This window comes from Pezoporus flaviventris, unplaced genomic scaffold (assembly GCF_033815535.1).
Source record: "Pezoporus flaviventris isolate CSIRO_AGI_PZ_B2104156 unplaced genomic scaffold, CSIRO_AGI_Pfla_v1 ptg000045l, whole genome shotgun sequence".
In the NCBI taxonomy this organism is placed as follows: Eukaryota; Metazoa; Chordata; class Aves; order Psittaciformes; family Psittacidae; genus Pezoporus; species Pezoporus flaviventris.
Window position 1 is genome coordinate 25,156,594 of NW_026892593.1, and position 6,000 is coordinate 25,162,593.

A 6,000-nucleotide genomic window follows, 5' to 3' on the forward strand; every position below is an offset into this window, starting at 1 on the left:
ACTCTCCAGGTAAATAGTGCAATCACAATGCTTCAGACCCTCTCCCAACCCCCACATCATCAACTGAGACTCCTGCCACAACTACATCCTGGCCCATCCCCCCAAGGCTTCTTTTTGACCTTTCCTTTGTTTCAACATTCCAACTTATCTCCCCAGGGCTTGATAAGAATCAAGGCCTCAGAGCTTATTCCCAAACTGCTTTTCATGCAAATCTTATCGCCTTCACTCCCCACAGGTATCTTCAGAAATATTTATATACAGGAAAGTAAATTTATAAATTTAAACTCTTTATTCATAGAAAAAAATATAGACTTACAGATCCAAATAATTAAAAGAAAAAAAAAATCCCAACATATCTCTGGAGCATTATTTTTGATCTGAGAGTTTTATTAGAAAACTTCTCTTCTTAAGCTATTTGGATCTCTCAGAGTAACTGATCAATCTGCTCAATTTAGATTACTCAAACTTGGAATTGAAGAGGTTCTTTTGCTCACAGACCACAGATCTTTAACAGCACTTTCTACCATGTTTTTCTTCTCTCCTTTTTTGGGGGGACTTTAGTTATCCTCACTAATAAGGAGGATCTGGTCGAAGCAGTAAGGGTTGAGGGCTGCCTTGGTTGCAGCGACCACGAGATGGTGGAGTTCAGGATCTTGTGTGGTAGAACTAGTAGAATAGCAAGTAGAATTGCAACCATGGACTTTAGCAGGGCAAACTTTGGCCTTTTCAAGCAATTGCTAGGGGAAATCCCATGGGCAAGGCTGTTTGAAGGTAAAGGGGCCCAAGATAGTTGGTTGACATTCAAGGATTGCTTTTTCTGAGCTCAAGATCAGAGCATCCCGACACGTAGGAAGTCAAGGAAGAGGGCCAGGAGACCTGTGTGGCTAAATAGGGAATTGCTGGGTATGCACAAGTGGAAAAGGAGAGTTTACAGGTCATGGAAGGAGGGGCTGGCCACTTGGGAGGAATATAAGGCTGCTGCTAGAGGATGTAGGAAGGCAGCTGGGAGGACTAAGGCCTCCTTAGAATTAAACCTGATGAAAAGGGTCAAGGACAGCAAAAAGAGCTTTTTCAAATACATGGCAGATAAAACTAACACCAGAGGCAATGTAGGCCCACTGATGAACGGGATGGGTGCCCTGGTAACAGAAGATACAGAGATGGCAGAGTTACTGAATGCCTTCTTTGTCTCTGTCTACTCTGCTGCAGGCAGTCCTGAAGAGCCCTGTACCCCTGAGACCTTAGATGAAGCCAGGTCAACGGAGCGGTTTGCCTTAGTCGATGAGGAACGGGTTAGAGACCAGTTGAGCAATCTGGACATCCATAAATCCATGGGTCCAGATGGGATGCACCCGTGGGTGCTGAGGGAACTGGCGGAAGTCATTGCTAGACCACTCTCCATCATCTTTACCAAGTCCTGGGAAACGGGAGAAGTGCCTGAGGACTGGAGGAAAGCAAATGTCACTCCAGTCTTCAAAAAGGGCAACAAGGAGGACCCGGGTAACTATAGACCGGTCAGCCTCACCTCCCTCCTTGGGAAAGTGATGGAACACCTTATCCTGGGTGCCATCTTAAGGCATATTAAGGATAAGAGGGTTATGAGGGGCAGTCAACATGGCTTCACCAAGGGGAAACCATGCTTGACCAATCTCTTAGCCTTTTATGAGGAAATAACACGGTGGATGGATGATGGCAGAGCGGTGGATGTGGTCTACCTTGACTTCAGCAAAGCATTTGACACAGTCTCCCACAGCATCCTCACAGCTAAATTGAGGAAGTGTGGTCTGGATGATCACGTAGTGAGGTGGACTGTGAACTGGCTGAAGGAGAGAAGCCAGAGGGTTGTAGTCTATGGGGCAGAGTCTAGTTGGAGGCCTGTAACTAGTGGAGTGCCTCAAGGGTCAGTGCTGGGACCAGTATTATTTAATATATTCATCAACGATTTAGATGAGGGAATTGAGTGTACTATCAGCAAGTTTGCTGATGACACTAAGCTGGGAGGAGTGGCTGACACGCCAGAAGGCTGTGCTGCCATCCAACGAGACCTGGACAGGCTGGAGAGTTGGGCAGGGAATAACTTGATGAAATATAACAAGGGAAAGTGTAGAGTCCTGCATCTGGGCAGGAACAACCCCAGGTTCCAGTATAGGTTGGGGAACGACCTGTTAGAGAGCAGTGTAGGGGAGAGGGACCTGGGGGTCCTAGTGGACAACAGGATGACCATGAGCCAACACTGTGCCCTTGTGGCTAAGAAGGCCAATGGCATCCTGGGGTGTATTAGACGGGCGGTGGTTAGTAGGTCGAGAGAGGTCCTCCTTCCCCTCTACTCTGCCCTGGTGAGACCCCATCTGGAATATTGTGTCCAGTGCTGGGCCCCTCAGTTCAAGAAGGACAGGGAGCTGCTGGAGAGAGTCCAGCGCAGGGCAACGAAGATGATTAAGGGAGTGGAGCATCTCCCTTATGAGGAAAGACTGAGGGAGCTGGGTCTCTATAGTTTGGAGAAGAGGAGACTGAGGGGTGACCTTATTAGTGCCTATAAATATATAAAGGGGGAGTGTCACGAGGATGGAGCCAGGCTCTACTCAGTGGCAAACAATGATAGGACAAGGGGTAATGGGTACAAACTGGAACACAAGAGGTTCCACTTGAACTTGAGAAGAAACTTCTTCTCAGTGAGGGTGACGGAACACTGGAACAGGCTGCCCAGGGAGGTTGTGGAGTCTCCTTCCCTGGAGTAACCTTATCTAGGAGTTCCTGCTCCAGCAGGGGGATTGGACTAGATGATCTTTCGAGGTCCCTTCCAATCTCTAGCATACTGTGATACTGTGATACTGTGACTATATTTTGTCCTTGAAATCTGACAGTGTTAAATCTCCTATTCTTTTTCATCATGTCAACCAACAAAATTTTTCCAATGTTAATTAATTTTGGGCATCTAGAACAGCCAAAAGTGTGTAATGCCTGCCACAGTCCCTATTAATGGATTGTTGATTCATTACACTAATAGTAACATCAATAAAATTAACCAGAAATCACATTTAACATGAACAGGTTCCACTAAGTACTGCATTTATAAAAAATGCATTCAAGAGAACTCTTTGGATGAAGCACTCTATAGACAGATAGGAACAGCCTCATGCTCACAGGCCCCTGTTCTCATGGGGGACTTCAACCACCCTGACATCTGTTGGAAGGATTGTACGGCCCAGCACAAGCAAGCCAGGAGGTTCCTTAATTGTGTGAAACACAGCTTCCTTCTGCAAGTAATAGAGGAGCCGACAAGAGAGATGCCATGCTTGACCTCGTGCTCACCAACAGGGAAGGGCTTGCTGGAAATGTGATTATCCAGGGCAGCCTTGGAAGCAGCTATCACAAGATGGTCGAATTTGAGATCCTCAGGACAGTGAGAAGAGCGTGCAGCAAGCTCACTGCCCTGGACTTCAAAAGAGCAGACGTTGGCCTCTTCAGGAACCTGCTTAGGAAGGTTCCATGGGATACAGCCCTAGAGGGCACAGGGGCCTAAGACTGTTGGTTGATGTTCAATGATCACCTGCTACAAGCTCAGGAGTGTTGCATCCCAACTAGAAGGAAGTGCAGCAGGAGGGCCAGGAGACCTCCTTGGATGGATAAGGAGCTCCTGAGGAAAATTTGAGGGAAGAAAGAGGCTTATAAAAAGTGGAAGCAAGGGCAGGCAGCCTGGGAAGAGTACAGGAAGGTTGTCTGGGAAGCTAGGGACTAGGTTAGGAAAGCTAAGGCCCACTTAGAATTAAACTTGGCTAGGGTGTTAAGGATAACAGGAAGGAATTCTATAATTACATTGCAAATAAAAGACAGACAAGGGACAACACTAGCCTTTCTGGAAGCTATCGGGAGAACTGGCTACCCTGTATTTGGAGAAGGCTGAGGTTCTTAATGACTTCTTTGCTTCAGTGTTCACTGGCAAAAGCTCTGACCAAACCACCCAAGTCTTGGAAGGCATACCCAGGGACTGTGAGAATGAAGACTCTAGGCCCACTGTAGGAGAGGACCTGGTTCGAGACCATCTTAAGAACCTGAACATACATAAGTCCATGGAACCTGATGAAATCCATCTGCAGGTACTGAAGGAGCTGGCGAATGAATTTGCTAAGCCACTGTCTATCATATGTCCATTATATGAAAAATCATGGCAGTCTGGTGAAGTTCCCAACAACTGGAAAAAGGGAAATATATCCCCCATTTTCAAGAAGGGGAAAATGGATGACCCAGGGAATTACAGACCAGTCAGTCTCACCTGCATGCCTAGCAAAATCTTGGAGCAGATTCTCCTGGAAGGCACATGAAAATCTACAAGGTGCTTGGTGACAGCCAGCATAGCTTCACTAAGGGGAAATCCTGCCTGACAAATTTGGTGGCCTTCTATGATGGGGCCACAGAACTGATGGACAGGGGTAGAGCAGTTGAACTTGTGCAAAGCTTTGAACACTGTCCCATATGACTTCCCTGTCTCTAAATTGGAGAGACATCATTTTGATAGGTGGTCCACTCGGTGGATAAAAAACTGGCTGAATGGCTGCACACAAAGAGTTGTGGTCAATGGCTCAATGTCCAGCTGGAGACCAGTAATCAGTGGTGTCCCTCAGGGATGGGTGTTGGGACAGGTCTTGTTTGACATCTTTGTCGCTGACATGGACATGAGTGCGCTCTCAGCAAGTTTGTTGATGACACCAAGCTGCATGGTTCAGTTGATGCGCTGGAGGGAAGGAATGCCATCCAGAGGGACCTTGACACACTTGTGATGTGGGCTGATGCCAACCTTATGAAGTTTAACCATGACAACTTCAAGGTTCTACACCTGGGTCAGAGCAATCCCAGACACAACTACATGTTGGGCAAAGAAGAGATTTGGAACAGCACTGCAGAGAAGGACTTGGGGTGTTGGTTGATGAGAAAATGAACATGAGCCGGCTTCAGTGTGCACTCACAGCCCAGAAAGCCAATCGTATCCTGGGCTGCATCAAAAGAAGCGTGACCAGCAGGTAGAAGGTGATCCTGCCCCTCTCCTCTGCTCTTGTGAGACCTCACTTGGAGTATTGTGTGCAGTTCTGGTGTCCTCAACAGAAAAAGGACATGGAACTGTTGTGTCCTGGGTTCAGCAGTAGCAGTCATGTTTCTCCTCCTTGGTAGCTGGTGCAGTGCAGTGTTTTGACTTTCGGCTCGGGAACAGAGCTGATAGAGATGTTTTGGTTTGGCCAAGGACTTTGTGAGCCTCATGCTCTGCCAGGGAGGAGGGGAAGCCGGGAGGAAGCAGAGACAGGACACCTGACCCAAACGGACCAAAGAGATATTCCATACCACAGCACGTCATGCCCAGGATGTAACTGGGAGTTAGCCGGAAGGGCTGGGAGACTGCAGGGTTGGAGGAGGTATCGGTCGGAGCTTGGTCGGGCTTGGGGGGGGAGTTATCGGTCAGCGGGTGGTGAGGTGTTGTATTCTCTTCCCTTGTTATTTCCTTTGTCATTATTATTATTGGTGGTAGCAGTAGTGATTTGTGTTATACCTTAGTTACTAAACTGTTCTTATCTCAACCCGTGGGAGTTGCATTCTTTTGATTCTCCTCTCCGTCCCTCCGAGAGCAGGGGGAGGGCAAGAAAGGGGGGGAAGTGAGTGAACGAATTACCTGACTGGGTTTAAACCACGACAGTTCTTTTTGGCGCCCAACGTGGGGCACGAAGGGTTGAGATAACGACAGATTTGACTGGATTAATAGTCATTCGTCACAATGCTGATTTATTGGGTATCAGAGTTGTTCTTCTTGATCTCACAGCTTCAGACCGTTGTCACTTACGTAGAGCCGGTATTTGCTGTGATAGTGTTTATCAAGTGTGGGGCCTGGGCTAAGGTTCTTGTCTCACTGTGCTTTATGGCAATGGCTTGTAATACGGGTGGGCTCCAGCAGCAGGGCGGGACGGACGTGGCCGTGGACTTGTACCTGGCCGTCCGGCTGCTCTTCACCGTCCT

The 6,000-nt window shown here is 47.8% G+C and overlaps 1 protein-coding gene across 1 annotated transcript in view; it reads left to right on the forward strand.

The window, feature by feature from the left end:
* Positions 1–4,812, forward strand: part of IMMP2L (inner mitochondrial membrane peptidase subunit 2) — a 628,424-nt gene extending 623,612 nt beyond the window's left edge. Inside the window, exon 7 of the mRNA XM_061467720.1 lies at positions 4,800–4,812. The gene's annotated coding sequence lies outside the window, so the exon portion shown is untranslated. The remainder of the gene's footprint in view (positions 1–4,799) is intronic.
* Positions 4,813–6,000: the final 1,188 nt, after the last annotated feature.